The sequence below is a fragment of the Macaca mulatta genome, chromosome X, assembly GCF_049350105.2.
Source record: "Macaca mulatta isolate MMU2019108-1 chromosome X, T2T-MMU8v2.0, whole genome shotgun sequence".
Classification (NCBI taxonomy): Eukaryota; Metazoa; Chordata; class Mammalia; order Primates; family Cercopithecidae; genus Macaca; species Macaca mulatta.
This window is the reverse complement of record NC_133426.1, coordinates 105420457-105438409: the sequence shown is the minus strand read 5'-3', so window position 1 is coordinate 105438409 and position 17953 is coordinate 105420457.

Here is a 17953-nt window from a genome sequence, read left to right as displayed (position 1 = left end):
AGCTACTGTATTGTGGTTTGACAATGAGATTAACCTAAAAGAGAATATCGTGGATAGAACATCCACGAACTGCAATCATTTTCTTGGCTTTTACTTTGCCAGTTAGCTTTGTCTTATGTGGATCTGGTCTCAGAGAGATAACTACCAGAGGATGATTTTGACCTCTTCATTACATAGATATCACTTTTAATAATAGATGTCTTAAATTGTTTGATAGATTATTCAGCTGCATTAGGTTTTTGAGACTTCCAAATTGAAATGAGTTCATCTAAATTGTTTACTGATTGAATTTAAGAGAGAAAAGAACCCTTTATTTTTTATCATCTGTACCCTAGTATCTGAGAAGGGTGCAAGATTCTATACTGAACTATATTTAATCACAGTTTTAATTAAGCTTTTTCACTGCTGAACTCCTAACTAATAGGTACACCGTTAGAGATGTGTTTAGTTTTGTAAACTACACATTCTATAACTTGTAATTTTTATTCCACTATTCATTAAGGCATTTTCATTGATATTTACAGTTTTCAAAAACAAGTAGAAAGAACGACACTGTCTACTGCAAAAAATTATCAGATTGAGAAGACTAAAATTCTATTCTCAGTTTCTCCACCTGCCTCATATAGCTGACTAAAGTTCTTCACCTATAAAAAAATATGCATTTACACTTATAGTACATATATAAATATTTTGTGGAATGCTTACAAAGAACATTGATCTCAGAATGAAATATAAGTGGGTAGCTAACATTTAGATATATAACATATTTGTATAACACTTGAAAGTTTTTACACATATTTTTAAATGTTTTATAGATTGATAGACTGTTATGTGTAACAGTCCTGTAAGATAATCAATGTCTGTATCATTGACTCCATGTTTTTGTACATGAGCTAACTGAGCTTCTAACGGAATAAGTAATTGGTTTATGGTAATTTAGCTAGAAAGTGGAGAAGCCTGGATAATACATGGGTCTTCCAAGACAAGTGCTCATTATCGTATGCCACACTGTTTCATTTTATGCGCAATAGATACATGTGTGAGAGCATCAGACATCTTTATGGTGGGTAATGATACATGTCTAGTCTGCTATTTTAGAGAGAAAAAGTAATGAACAGAATATAAGCTGTACATACAATATAGGTGCTCAATGAATATTTGTTGAATTAGAAAACGATTAACATAGAAGATATTTTAGCTCTCCAGAAATTTAAACAGGAGACAATTTGGGGCATTTGTTGAGCATCTACTAAATGCCAGTCCCTGTAAGGTATTTCAGATATATTCTCAGATTATATTGCCCTGTCTAGCTACTTTGAAGGAATTCTAATTAATTTTCAAGGTTGAAAAATTTGGTAAAAGATATGATGGTGTGAGGAAAAGAAAGAAAGCAAAGGAATGGCACCATCCATCTTCCAACGGAGTCAAGGCAAATAAATACATCAGAAACACTTAGGGTTTAATACCATGCTATAGAAAGATGAGGAAAAAGCAAGAGAGCCAACAACTCAACATGCCAGTCTAAGCGCTGACTAGGAGAGGGGCAGAAAAGCAAAGATCAAAAAAGCTGCCTTAGGTTCACATGCTGTTGACTGACCAACTAAGGCAGAGGCATTTGAGGTTATGACTAATGTGTAATCCATATTTACTCTACAGGAATTTGGTAAAAAACTAATTAGGGTGTTAGACTACAAAATATAATATTGAAGGATATAGAAGAATCTCACTCCCTGGGGATTTCTAAAGAAACGACACTTTTCTGCCTGGCTATATAATGCCACCACAGTGTTTCTAACATTTTCTACCAGTAATTACCCTAAGGATTCTCATTACCTTCTCATCAGTACCCTGTGTTGTTCCTCCCCCAAACCTCTCCTGCATTTCTGTTTATAATCCTCTTCATCTTCTGACACAGGACTAACCAGCCAGATCCAGTCTCCTTTTCCAAATACAGTGTAAATTAAGCACTTCTTTGTTGTTTTTGTTGTTGTTGTTGTTTTTGTTGTTGTTGCTTTTTGAGATGGGGTCTCACTTGTTGCCCAAGCTGGAGTGCAGTGGCACAATCTCGGCTCACTGCAACCTCTGCCTCCTGGGTTCAAGCAATTCTCCTACCTCAGCCTCCCGAGTAGCTGGGATTACAGGCACCCGTCACCACGCCCAGCTAATTTTTGCATTTTTAGTATAGATGGGGTTTCACCATGTTGGCCGGGCTAGCACTTCTTTTATTAATATTAGCTTTCCTCATTTGGCTACAATTATGGGAGCAAAAAATATTTACATGCTTGTTCATTGTAGGCATCTTCACCAAGGAAAGCACATGGTAATGATCACAACAAGTTAAAAATTAGAAAATTAATTAATCATACTTTCATAGACAGATTTATTATCAAAGTTAATGATTTATTTAATTAAAATGATTGTTAATTTATTGAGTAGATATCTGGTATATTCAATAAGCTTAGTTTTCTAGTGAGAAATGTAAGCTTTGAAAAGAGAAGAAAAAACTTTATGATTTTATAGGACTATACAAATATTCCATGCGTATTGTAAGAAATTTGGAAACAATAAAATGTATAGAAAGGTAGAATAAAACTATCTGTAACTTCATCACTCAGAAATGAGTGTTGTTAACATTTTTCTCTAAATGAGGAAAGAGCTCTTATTTTCTGAATACACACACAGGCATATGTGCACACACTTGGAAGCAATGATGAGTGACAGGCCGGCAATAACCAACAACAATGGTTTTATAACTTCAAAAATGTTTAGATGTCAGAGTTATAAGACAGAGATAACAAATAGGTTTAATATTTTTAAACCAATAAAATAAAGAACCGAAAGTAAAATGATCACAATTAAAGTGTTCTATGTACTTGCAGTGTTTGAGACCAGGATAATATATCAATTAACTTTAGATTTTGATAATATAAGTAAAATGTTCTAGGTTTGCCAGCAAAATGGAGTAGCCATATGCCTCGCAGGTCTTCTCTTTTCCAACTAAAATAACTCCGGGTATAAATAACAAACAAGCATAGGAAATTTCTGAAAGATGTAAAGAAAGTGGGCTGCCTACGGACATCAAAATATAAGGAAGGACGTTGTGGTGAGTTCCCTGGGTATCCGTAGTACTTCTCATATATCCCAGATGGAGTTCTGCAGAAGCCCCCATCTGCATCTACCAACAAACACAAAGAAAAGCTCCAAGAAAATATTTTGCCCCCCAAACCAAAGAAACAGGAAATGATGGCCTCATAGAAAAACGTTTTGGCTATACCCACCCTACTCAAGTCAAACACCAATAGAAACCACCACTTCCATCTCCCAGTACCACTGTAGTCTCAACAGGCCTGAGAAGCAGTAAGCATGTTGAAGCAGTAAGTATGCTCCCATTCCCCAGCTGTGTGGTGTGGGTGGAGCCCAGCAAGGAGCTAATCTTCCCTACTGTGCCTAATGGAAACAGGTGGTTCTTCAATTCCCTTGGCAAGTGGTATTGGTAGGTTAAACAGGGAAATGATCTTTTATATCCTTCTCAGGGGAACCAGGCAGTGCTCCCAAGCCTCCTCAGTGTCTATGTGGTCTAATGGTGAGCTCCAGTGCTACCCAGCAGAGAGACTGATCAAAGTAGTACAACTCAATGCAAGTAATACTTCACTCTTTCTCCCGCCCCAGAGGTCAGTGAAATCCACTGGAGAGCTGAACCTTCACACCCACCCAGCTGCAACACGATGGAACAAGGAAGTGTAAAGCAGAGCTACTTCACACTCCACCTGTTCCACAGTCTTCAGTGGGGTCCAGTGCAAAAATGAACTTCTACCTCTACCCTGCATCAACGAGATGGAACAGTCATAGTAGATTGGCTTGATGACTCTGTGCTTTTCCCTTTCCCTGGTGTTGGGGAGGGGATCAATGGGGATCTAAGCCCCCATCCCAACTAGCATCAAGTCATCAGAGGTTGTGAGAGGTACAGCTATTTGACATTCTGTTTTCCTCGACTCTCCTCCAGCAGTGTCATCAGGGTCCGGCAGGGAGCTGAAATTTTGCTAGCCATTCTGCAGCAACAAAATAGTCGGAACTAGCTCTCTGCTTCACCACTCCCTAATGTCAGTGTGGCCCAGTGGAGAACTGATTTGTTGTATCCACTTGGAGGCAATAAGGTGGTGTGAGTCAATGCCCCACCTTTCTGGGAAGCTGTTGTCCAAGTCTAGGTGAGAGTTGAATTTTCACCCCACCTATCTCCAAAGAGGAGTTTGAGTTAGTGCTCACTTTTGCCCAGTGGTCCAAAAATAAAGGTGAAATACACATCCAATTATCTTTCACACTGGACCTCAACAGGAGAACTGCCTGCAGAATAAATAAATAAATAAATAAATAAATAAATAAATAAAGGAGACTTTTAACACAATATATAGAATGTCTAGGATTATAGCTAAAATTATTTGCCATACCAAGAACCCGAAACTTACAACATAACCTATAAAAGGCAATCAACAACAACATGAATCAGATGTTGGAATTATCTGAGGAATATTTTAAAGTAGCCATTGTGGAACTGCTTCAACAAGCAATTATAAATTTTCTTAAAATAAATGAGGCCAGGCGTGGTGGCTCACGCCTGTTATCCCAGCACTTTGGGAGGCCCAGGTGGGTGGATCATGAAGTCAAGAGATCGAGAGCATCCTGGCCAACATGGTGAAACCCTGTCTCTACTAAAAATACAAAAGTTGGCGTGCGCCTGTAGTCCCAGCTACTCAGGAGGCTGAGGCAGGAGAATCGCTTGAACCCAGGAGGCAGAGGTTGCAGTGAGCCAAGATCGTGCCACTGCACTCCAGCCTAGCGACAGAGCAAGATTCCATCTCAAAAAAACAAAAACAAACAAACAAACAAAAAAATGAAAAAGTACTCTCAGTGAAGAAACCTAAGTTAGAAAATAACAAATTTAAACTATACAACTGAAAAAGAGAAAATTGAAATAAAATGTCAATCAATGAGTTCAATAATAGAGTGAAAATGACAGTGGATAGATTTAATTTTCTTAAAGAAAAAAATCATTAGAATTTACCCAATCTGAATGACAGAATGAACAAAGAATAAAAATAAATGAACAGTGTTTCAGTTGTGACATAAACAAAAGAAGTAACATTCATGTCATCAGAGTCTAAGGAGAGAAGAGAAAGAGCAGAACTGAAAAAATAAAAATAATGGCTGAAAACTTTCAAAATTTGGCAAAAGACATAAACCTAGAGTTTCAAGAAGTTAAGCAAACCACTAAAGGATAAATCCAAAAAAATCACTGTCAAGACATATCATAATCATATTTCTGAAAACTAAAGGCAAAGAAAAACATTGAAAGCAGCCAGAGAGAAACAACGCATACCTACAGGGGAACATGAATTTGCGTGAGAGGAGATATTTTGTCTGAAACCACGAAAGCTATCATGAAATAACATTATTTTTCAAGTATTGAATGAAAAGACCTTACAATTTCAGATCCTATATTCAGTAAAACTATGATTCAGGAATGAATGGACAGTTAAAACATTGCCAGATTAAGGAAAACTAAGAGAATTTGTTGCTAGCAAATTTACTCATAAAGAATGGCAAAAGGAAGTTCTCTAAATGGAAAATAAATGAAAACAAAAAAATAGCCAGAGTTTCAGAAGAGATACAAAAGCATCGGCTAGGCTAAAAACAGGGATAAATACAACAGATTAACCTTTTACATGCGTTTCTTATATTTGATGGTTATAGCAAAAATTTTAACACCATCTGACATGCTGCTCAATACATGTAGAGAAAGAAAATTGCAGTCATGTGTTGCTTAACAACAGGGACACATTCTGAGACATGCTTCATTTCTCAATTGCATCATTGTAGAAACCTCATAGAATGTATTTACACAAACCTAGATGGTATAGCTTACCGCACACGTAGGCTACATGGTATAGCCTATTGCTCCTAGGTGGCAAACCTGTAGCATGTTGCTGTACTGAATACCATAGGCAATTATAACGGTGTTTGTGTATCTAGACATATCTGAATATAGAAAAGGTACAGTATAATTATGACATAAAAGATTTAAAAATGGTCCTCCTATATAGGGTACTTACCATGAATGGAGCTAGCAGGACTGGAAGTGGCTCTGGATGAGTCAGTGAGTGAGTGGTGAGTGAATATAAAGGCCTAGAACATTACTGTACATTCCTGTAGACGTTATAATCACTGTGCACTTAGGCTACACTAAATATATTTTTTAAATATTTTTCTTCAATAATGCAGTAACCTTAGCTCACTATACATTTTTACTTCATAAATTTTTTTAATTTTTTAACTCTTTTATAATAACACTGAGCTTAAAACACCAGCACATTGTACAGCGATACAAAAATGTTTTCTTCTTTATATCCTTGTTCTATAAGCTTTTTTCCATTTTTAAAATGTTTATTTTTATATTTTACTTTTTAATCTTTTTTGTTAAAAAGTAAGACACAAACACACACATTAGCCTAGGGCTACATGGGGTCAGGTCATCAATATCACTGTCTTTTACCTTCATATCTTGGACTGCTGGAAGATCTTCAGGGGTAGTAACAGGCATGGAGATGTCATCTTCTATGATAACAATGCCTTCTTCTGGAAAACCCCCTAAAGACCCTGCCTGAGGCTGTTTTATGTTAAATTCTTTTTATAAGTAGAAGGAGTATACTCCAAAAACAAAAAATATAGCATAGTAAATACTAGGTGATAGGAGTTTTTCTGGTTCTTTATAATCTTATGAAATCACCATGGCATATGTGGTCTCTCATTAACCATGACATCATTAAATTTGATAAAGTAGACTTTAGAACAAAGAAAATCACTAAAGAGGGAATGAATGATAAAAGGGTCAATTAATCAGGAAACATAATATCTTAAATGTGTGTGCATCAAGCAACAGAGCCTGAAAACACAAGAAGCAAAACCTGATAGAGCTAAAAGGAGAAAAAAACAAATCCAGTTATAGTTGGGGACTTTAACACCTTCATTGATAGAACTACCAGATTAAGTTGTTTGCGTTTTTTTTTTTTTTTAAATCCTTGATGTATGTTTTTCTGCTATGTTTCTAGGTGTTATTTATTTCCATTTAACATGTTCAGTATGCTGTATACTTTTTTTTTTTTTATTGAGATGGAGTGGCTCTGTCACCCAGGCTGGAGTGCAGTGGTGCAATCTTGGCTCACAGCAACCTCCGCCTCCTGGGTTCAAGCAATTCTCCTGCCTCAGTCTCCCAAGTAGCTGAGACTACAGGTGCGTATCACTGTGCCCAGCCGATTTTTGTATTTTTAGTAGAGATGGGGTTTCACCATGTTGGCCAGGCTGGTCTCGAACTCCTGACCTCAAGTGATCCTCCCACCCCAGCCTCCCAAAGTTCTGTGATTACAGGCACGAGCCTGTAATCACTTATTGTGTTATTTTATTTACAAAGAAAGCAATCAATGTTAAACCACTATAAGAAGTTAAAATAGGGCTAATAATAAACATTAAAAGAAGTCGGCTGAGCACAGTGGTTCACACCTGTAATCGCAGCACTTTGGGAGATTGAGGTGGGCAGATCACTTGAGGTCAGGAGATTGAGACCAGCCTGGCCAACATGGGGAAACCCCATCTCTACTAAAATTACAAAAATTAGCCAGGTGTGGTGGTGTGCATCTGTAATCCCAGCTACTTGGGAGGCTGAGGCAGGAGGACTGCTTGAACTCAGGAGGTGGAGGTTGCAGTGAGCCTAGATCATGCCACTGCACTCCAGCCTGGGCGACAGAGCAAGACTCCATCTCAAAAAATATAGATAGATAGATAGATAGATAGATAGATAGATAGATAGATAGATAGATGTAAGTCTAAATGAATATAACAAACTTTGATGCAATATAAATTTTAGCAAATCATCTTAAAACAAATATTACATTTAAAACATTTTTGGAAGACATCAGGAGAAAAAAAAATGTCTAAGGAAATAGATTTGTACAGCACCCAAAAGCCAGATAGAATATTACCTTCAAATGAGTCTTCCTTGAAGTTCCAGCATCAATTTACATATTACTTTCTGCTTTATTTCTCACTATTTTAGAGGATTTTCTAAGTAAGTTTCATAGAACCAGATTCCTAGCTCAAAAATATGAACTTCAGTGGCAGTCATTCACTGTTATAATTTATTTTCTTTTTTTTTTTCTTTTTCTTTCTCTTTTTTTTTTTTTTTTTTTTTTTGAGATGGAGTCTTGCTCTGTTGCCCAGATTGGAGTGCAGTGGTGTGATCTCTCAGCTCACTGCCACCTCTGTCTCCTGAGTTCAAGTTATTCTTCTGCCTCAGCCTCCCAAGTAGCTGGAATTACAGGTGTGCGCCACCATGCCCAACTAACTTGTTTTTTTAATATTTTTAGTAGAGATGAGGTTTCACCATGTTGGCCAGGCTGGTCTCAAACTCCTGACCTCAAGCAATTGGTCTGGCTTGGCCTTCCAAAGTGCTGGAATTACAGGGGTGAGCCACTGCGGCTGGCCTACAATTTCATTTCTTCCTATTTGAAGTCTTTCCATCAATCAAAAGTTCTACTTTTCAAGTAGAAATTATATTGGAGGAAGTCACTCCTTAAAAATCATTTAGCATTAATACATATACAGCACTATAGCACATGAATGTTACAATGATGAAAATTGGATATGGGAGTGGCAAAAGAGAATAGGTCTCTGACATGAGAGAAGAAAGGATCAGCAAAAACAGATTCTCCATCTGTGTCCAAGGTCTCAAGCATACCACTTAAAAATGCATTAAAAGTATGTCTCTGCAATAATATGTGGATCCTACATGGAGTTTTCAGTAGAAATAAGAAAAAATTGACATGATAACACTAATTGTTATCAATATATTCTAAACATTATCTGAGTGACTTAAGGACAAAAAAGCATATACTCTTGATGGGTGACCATAAAAATAAAACTATCTTTCATGTCTTTTTTGGCTCTTTTGCATGCATATCCTGTATCTTAAGATGAAGAGAAAATAAAGTAGTTGCATCCTAATTTAAGTACTATATTTGTCATTTGTACAAATCACATGAAGACACAATCTTGAAAATTATCTAGAAAATAGATGTACCTTGAGTCTTTCAAATGGATACACTTAAGTCATATGGTTTTAGTCAGCTGTACTTGGCTGACTATTGAGACACTTTAATTAAAGAAAAAAATGTGAAATTTGTCAAAATACAACATCTGAGGTAAATTAAGTGCTGTCACCTCACTGTAAAGAACTCGACATTCATCCAATACAAATATATATTAAGCAATACATATTAAACAATTATACATGGTATTTCATAGGTACTTGAGAATTTGAGTCATCGAAGAGAGAAGTGGCACTGGCCTTTCTGGAACTTATATTCTCTTGAGAAAAACTATTAAAATTACATCCAAAATTAATTAATTACAATTTAACCAACACTCTAGAGGAGTGCAAGATGTTTACAGATTTTATAGCAGGAAAATCTACTTTAGATTGGGATCTGAAAGACTGAAAGAGAGACAAAAAATTTCCAGCGGAGGGAACAGCATGTGGGAAGCTCCAGAGGTGGGGAGGAATAGAATTCATTGTAGGAGCTCAAAGAATGTTTATATGGTTGTAATTCGAAGAGTGAAAGGAGAGTAGTGTAAAACAGGTATAAGAGTCATACTAAGGGTTTTAGCCTTCATTCTAAGAGGAAAGGGGAGCAAATATAGTTTTCTAAGAAAGATAATAGCAGGATCAAAATGCACTTTTAAAAGATCATTCTGATTAGAAAGAAATGACTATTTAGAGTATTTCAGCAGTTTAAGTAAGTAATCATGGCAGCTAGGTCTAAGGGATGGGATAGAAAAAAGCAGACATTTGGGAGATTTAAGAGATATTTTAGACGTAAAATTGTCAGGACTTTTATGATTAATTAGCTGTGGGGTGTGAGTGAAAAGACAAAAGTCAAGGATGACTCTCAGGTTTCTTGCTTATATTATTGAATATACTTAAATAAAGACCTCTGAGTGAGAGCAAAGTTTGAGAAAGGTATTGATTTGTTCAGTTTTGTCCATATCAAATTTGAGCGGTTTGTAAAATATACAAGTGAAAATGCTAAAGAGAGTATATATAAGCCTGAAATTTTACTGTGAATTTTCACAGTGGCCTATTTTTTTTGTTGTTGTTTGCTTGTTTGTATTTGTTTGTTTGTTTTGAGACAAAGCCTCACTCTTGTCCCCGAGACTGGAGTGCAATGGCGTGATCTCGGCTCACCGCAACCTCCGCCTCCGAGGTTCAAGAGATTCTCCTGCCTCAGCCTCCCGAATAGCTGGGATCGCAGGTGCCTGCCACCACGCCTGGCTATTTTTTGTATTTTTTTAGTAGAAACGGGGTATTTTTACCATGTTGGCCAGGCTGGTCTCGAACTCCTGATCTGCGCACCTCGGCCTCCCAAAGTGCTGGGATTACAGGCGTGACCTACCGCGCCCAACCAACTGTGGCCTATGTTTAAATGTATTGAATTTCCAGTTAAATTATGCAAGCAAGATATTTTGTCACCATTAAACAAATATTATGTTACTGTATCTCCAGTCAATTGTTTTTAAAGATCTTTTTAACCAGTAACTTGCGAAGATCGTGGCAAGAATATGCTTACAACGTTCCTGTTAATTCAAAATTCTCAAGTTAACAAGTTATACATAGTAAACAGTCACCTAAGAATTAACAGGCTAAAAATTAAAAAGCAGTAGAGTAAATGTTCATATATCACCTTATCAACTGCTAACTTGCCAATAATTTTTTTTTTTTTCATTTCTGGTTTGTCCCTTTACCAGCTGCTTAAATGAAAATTGAGATGACCACAAGATCTAAAAATATATTTTCCCATAGTCAAAGCACTTTAACATTCATCTCATTTGAAGAAAACGAATTAAAAGAGTAGCATCCCACTCATGGACACATATTTTTGAAGCTAATCAATCTCTGGACTCATAATGGTTGAGTAGAAATAAAAGCCTTTTGAACAAAACAAATTTTACAGATGTTGATGAGAGAATACATAGCTTTTCCATACATTTTCAAAGGCAAATGTGTCACTTCTTTCATATGTCTAAAATAGGTAGCACAGCCTGTCTTAGAATGCCAGCAGTACTGCTGCAAACACACACAGACTGTGGGAAAGTCACATGAATCACATTTGTGCATAACAAGCTGGCAAACTGTGACACACAAAGGCAAGAACGTGCTTGCTGAGTGTTCACTTTACTTGGTACTGTACTTCACAAAATGTTTTTCTAACACTCTTGATTCTTTGATTGCTGATGCAGCATCCTCCAGGCCTTCAAAAAACGATTTGCAGTTAAAATGAGGAAGATATATTTTCAGGAAAAAATGAACACTTGGTGTTATGTTTTTCCATTTCCAAGAAGTAGCATTAAGAGGAGTTGAAGCGAGCAGAGGCAGAGGGTTGCAGAGAATCTTGAGGGCTGGGAATATCACTTAGTATGAGGTAGAATCAAGTTTGGTTTCCAAAATGGTTCTTGTTTCTAAGATCATTTTTTATAATGAAAAGAGAACATTTGAATAGAAAATCTTAACCTTAAAATACTTGAATGGAATATAAATTTTGTCAATATAACTTCAAATAGCTGATATTTTGAGTTGCTGCTGTTCACTTTCATGATCATTCTTTTGTATACTCTGTTAGAAGGCCCATTTGATATATATTTTTCTAATTAAAAAAGCATAGGTAGGTAATATTGTTATGAAGATTAGCCATATTATTTTTATTTACTGATAAAAATCCAAAGAAGAAAGAGGGGAAGAAACTAATAAACTAACACTGACTTTGGATTCCCACAATCATCAGTACATTTGAGGAAGGGAAGATATGAATGCTTCCAGTCCTTGGATCACCATAGGAAATCATCCTCCTTCCATAATTACTCTGCCTTTGCCCCCTTCACCTCCCATTCCCCCATCTCCTACTCATAGGGTCTGTGCCAGAGGTCTCTGGGGAAACAAAATACAGCTACTTCCCATGTGAAAGGTTGGTATCCTGCACATTTCTTTCAATGAAAGGCCTACTGCACCATGCAGCCTGGTGCTTCTGTCAGTTCCCATAGTCCTCAGATTGATTCTTTCAAATCTCTTCAACGGAAACAGGGAGAAAGAGACGAGAAAGAAACTGGGATGGTTTTACATTTGCTAATGTGACTTCACTAAACAAGAAATTTGCTCACACATTGTCTCACCAATAGTGAACTTGACTTGCATCTACATATAGAAACTCTCATCTTCAGAGTTCATCCCTAATAGCATCCTAAAACATACTTGCCGTTGCCAACAAGCATCTGGAAGAGGATAGTTTTGAATATTATTGTAGGGAGTATTGCATTTTAAACATTATTCTCAGCTAGGAAGATCTCAAAGTAGAGAATGAAAGTGTTTTTATGATAGTTAGAATGGAATCATTTTTTATTTTCCCTCTCTCACTCTTACTCAGTCACACTGGCCTCTGCCCTTGCTGTAACCTGGAGACACTCTCATGCCTCAGGGCCTTTGCATTACGGTTCCCTCACGTCAGAAGTTCTCCCCAACTTCTTTCTCTCTTTCTTATCTTGCCTCTTCTCTAGTCAAGTGCCAATTTATTCAAGGAGCCTTCTCTGGTCTCCCTGTTGAAACTGCGGAGACCTCACTTAGTTGTAACTCCTGTTTCCTACTTTATCTTTCTTTATAACACTTATTATTATTATATCTTATTTGTTTGTTTTTATTTTTCTTGGGCTACTAGATTTTAAGCTTCATGAAGGGAGGGATTTTTGTCTGTTTTATTCATTGGCATATCCTTCTGGAAGAGTAAAAACTCAAATATTTGTCAAATAAATGAAGCAGTGAATGAGTGAATCAATGAGTGAATGAGTAAATGAATATTGGGCAAAAAGGGCACTAGGTATAAACTGCTACTCTAAGTTTCCTGTACAAATAAAAAGGATCAAAGTTTTCCACAAATGACCCACCATCATCTTCCACTTAATCCTACTTTGACTTACAGACAGCATCATATATTTTGTATAAGGCAATAATTTAATTCTTTCTTTGACTTCTTATTTGTCAATGACATCATGAACACTAAAGTCTTTCCAAATGTGTGCTACTAAGTTAGCTAGACATTGAAATGCTGATGGATTCAGCTGGCCCTGATCGGAGCTATTGTGTTGTTTCAAACCACCACTACACATTAATGGGTCTCTTGTCATTCTTTTTTGGTGCCATTAGATTTGCTGTCTGCCATCGCAGTAACAGACAGCTCTGGAGCAGATGTTTCTGAAGTATCATTGATAACAGTGTCACAAAGATTGTGCAGAGTCAAAGGCCAACAAGCTTGACTGATGAGGAAGAGATTTGGGCAGCTGATATATTGCCTCAGTGGGGAGATTTCATACTTCCTATGCCTCAACAGCTACTGAAAGCAGCCAGCCATTTTTAAACAAAAGCCACAGCTGTGTAGCAATACCTGGTCTCTTCGTTTTTACCACTTTGACATCATTCATCTTTCTCCAAGTTAGCTATCTTTGCATTATTTAGCCCCACGGCTGCTAAATTTGTGTCTTCCTACATTCTCTTTTTAAAAGTTGCTTCTCAGCACCTGTGGTTTATGGTGCAGAAATCTAACTTACAGTATCACCTGACTAGGCTGCTTTTGCCATTCTATCTGCTGTCAAGTTAGACTACTAGGAGAAATTTTAAATAGATCACTCTTAGCTTCTCAAAATAATCACACCACTGCCACCACTCCTACCACCACAAAAATCTGTTACACCGTTATGAAATACTCAGTGTTGTCGTTTTGTAGTTATAACTGTTTCTGAGGAGTATCAATATACTTGTGATTTCATATAATCATACTTCATGTGGAACATTACAGATTAAACATTTCAACCTTTTTTCCTCCAAAAGATAGGTTTTTGTGCAAGATCACAAAGCATTTAAATACCTACATGAATATAGCTCTATATTAGAGCCTGTGCAAACCTGTTCCCTGACCCTTGTTATCTAAAAACTGGATGTGTTGATATCAAAAGATAAAAATACATGTAAAATTTATCTTCATAATTCTAATTTACTTTGCTATTCTAAAATATACTTATAAAAAATCTTAAATTGGGAAAACTTCATTCACTCAGTCACTATGTATTATGCATCTACATTGTGGTTGGGACTGTACTGGGGTGATGGGGATACGAAAGTTATCAAAAGACACATCTTCCATCACCAGAACTTATAATATACTGGGAGAGACACATGAGTAAACAAATATAATTATAGTAAGGTATAATAAGTGGTAATATAGGAGAAATATAGCAAGCTATGGAAACATAGAAGAGCAGTGCGTAACCTAGAGTGGGATGACAGTGAGGGTCAGGAAAAGCTCTCTAGAAGAAGTAATTTTAAATAGAGATATGAACAATGAGTAGGAGTTAGCTAGGTAAAAAGTGGGTAGAGGATACTGCAAGCAGGAGAAGCTCATGAGTGAAGGCTTTGAGGTGAGACAGGGCATGACATGTTAACAGATGGAAAGGAAGCTCAGCATGACTGAAAAACAGAGTACCAGTAGAATAAGGCAAGAGCTGTAGCTCAAGAAATAGAACAGATCTGATCAATTTCACAAAGGAGCTATGGTTTCATCCTAAGACCAATGAAGATATTTTTCAAACAGGGGACTAGCATGATAAATGTCTGGCTAAATAAGATGACTCTAACTATAAAAAATGAGAATAGATTCAAGAGGGTAAAACTGGAGTCGGGGAGAATAATTAAGACACTTGTGCAGTAATCTGGGCAAAAATGCTGGTGGCCTCAACAAAGGTAGTGGTAGTGGAGATAGTGAGAAATGGAGGAGGTCAACAGGGGTTTGAACTGATAAATATAACAGGGCTTGGATACTGTTTTGATGTATTGGAAGAAGAAATGGAGAAATTATGTATGACTACCAGCTTTCTAACTTAATAAACTGGTTGGATAATGGTGTCATTCATTGAGATAGGGAATGCTGAAGAGCACATTTGTGTGTGGAAAGCAAAGAAATGAATGTTACATATGATATGTTAAAGATGCTTTGAAGATACCCATGTAAAGTTGTACAATAGGCCATCAGATATACATGTCCAAAGGTCAGGAGAGAGATTTGGGCTGGAGAAGTATATTTGAGAATCATCAGAACTTGCATATTGCAGCAATGAAAGATGATTTTACTACTAATTTATATTCTCTCACAAGACAGAGAATCAAGAAAATAATAGATCATTAACATTCAAGTAATGAACAAAGAAAGAGGAGACAGGTAAAGGCTCTGAGGATGAATAAACACAGAAGTTCAAGACATTCATTGTCTTGGAAAGCAAAGAAAGAACATTTTTCAGGAAGCAATGGCAAAAAAATCTCATATGCAATTTTAAAATATCTGTCAGATTTAGCAACAGGTTAGTAGCATCTTTAAGAAGAGTCATTTTAGTGATACATGAAGTATAAGACCAATTTGTGTTCATTCATTCCTTTATGCAACAGATGTATTTGAGATTATGTTTGTAGCCTGGCATTGTGTTAGATGTTACAGATGCAATGGTAAGTAAAAACATTGTCCTGATTTTCATGAAGCTTGAAATTTCATGATTGAGATAGATATTAATAAAACAGTCATGCTAATAATTATTAACTTGTAGCTCTGATAAGGGAAATTTTTATGTATGAGTACATACGTAGTAAGGGCATGTGACCTGGAAGGTGTTTTTTTGTTTTTTTTTTTTTTTTTGGTGGCAATGACATATGAAATAAATGTAACATATGTAGAAAGTTACATTAGAGAGTGAGGATACTGGGGTAAATAGGGTTCTGGATGGAAGAGATGGCATCTACAAAGACGTGGGACAGAAAAAAAAATTGCTTGTCCATGGAATTAAAAGAATGGCGGTGTGTCTGGGTTATAGGGAATAAGGGGGAGCTTGGTAAGAAGCAGGTCTAAGAGAAGTGGGACAGGGTCAGCTCAGTCAGGGTCTTGTTTATTAAGCTAAAGATTTGGTTTTTATCTGAAAAGCAGTGGGAAGCCATTGAAGGGGTTTAAGTGTGTGCATCTGTCTTGAGAGAGGGGGAGAAGGAAGGCCTAATATAATCAGGCTTGCAATTGAAAAGGTTATTCTGTTGGTAGAAACAATTTAAAGAGAGGTGGAGTAGGTAAAAGTATACTTGTTAGGATCCAGGCCTGCAGTGGTCCAGGCAAGAACTATCAACAGTTTGAACTAAAACAGTAGAAAAGGAAAGAAATAAAGTGATTAAAGATTTATTTAGATGATAAAACTGATAATTTATTCTGATTGATTAAATGTGGGCATGAGGCAGAAGGAGGTTTCAAAAACAAAAAACAAAAAATTTCCAAAGTTTCTGTTTAGAGCAGTTAAGACAACTGTTACATATCTTCTAAAATTTTTGTCCAAGAAATCGGGTAATGTCTTAGTCTGTTTTCTGTTGCTATAGCAGAATACCACTGGCTGAGCAGTTCAAAAAGAATAGAAGTTTATTTGGCTCACTTTATTTGGAGGCTGGGACATACAAGAGCACGGCACCAGAATCTGGTGAGGGCCATCCCATGGCAGAAGGCACTATGTGGCAAGACAGTGTGTGAGCAAGAGAGAAAAAGGATACCAAACTGCCATAATAACTATTCCACTGTCACGGATAATGGCATTAATCCATTCATGATGGCAGAGCTCTCCCAATCACCTCTTAAAAGTCTCACCTCTTAATGCCATCACAATAGCAAATTTCTACCTGAGTTTCAGAGGGGACATTCAAACCACAGTAAGGAGAGAAGAGGGGGTAGATGTGAGTTAACGAGGTTTTTTTCTACTTTTTTTTTTTTTTCAGAATGTGAAGATTTAAGTATGATGCAATGCTGATGGGAGTGACCTAGAGAGAGGGAAGAAAAGTTTACAGCAAAGAGGACTAATCAAAGAACATGTTCTCTGAAAATGCAGAAGGAGGTAGACTCTAGAGCTCTTAGAAAAGAAGGAAATAACAAGTTGGGATACAGGTAAGTTATAGAGCTGGTGACAGGATGATGAGGATATTACCTTCTGATGGCTGACGTTTTTTCAGTGTACTGATCTGCTGAATAAAATGGCACATGACAGTATTGAAGTTTGTCACGGCAGTATGTATATTAATGAAATGTTAATAAAAGTGCTTACTACAGGGGATTGGTAAAATAAATTATGATACATGTCTATACTGTTCTAGTATGTAGGATTCAAAAATTATCCTATAATAAAGATAGTTATAGAAGAGTATTTTTTTAGATCAAAGGAAACTATTCATTATACATATACATACACACATATATACATACATACACACATACACATACACACACACACACACACACACATATCTATATAGAGAGAGATTTGTTTGTTTTTTGGAGACAGGATTTCACTCTATCATTTGGGGTAGAGTGCAGTGGCAAGATCACAGCTCACTGTGTCCTCAGCCTCCTGGGCTCAAGTGGTCCTCCCGCCTCTGCCTCCCAGGTAACTGGGACTACAGGCATGTGCCTGTATAGATGGAGTCTTGCTTTGTTGGCCAGGCAGGTCTTGAACTCCTGGGCTCAAGCAATCCTCTCACCTCAGCCTCTCAAAGTGCTAGGATTATAGGCATGAGCCACTGCACACTGCCCTCCCTCATCATATATTTTAAATAAAAGTAATAGTTTACCAAACAGTATGCATGATATGCTCACAATTAACAAAAATAAACATTGAATAAATGTAAAGTGGAAAGACTAGAAAGGTGTACAACAAGATATTAATTGCACATACTATATACACATATATTGTATGTATGTATGTGTATATACATACATGTATGAGTAGAAAGATTAGAGGT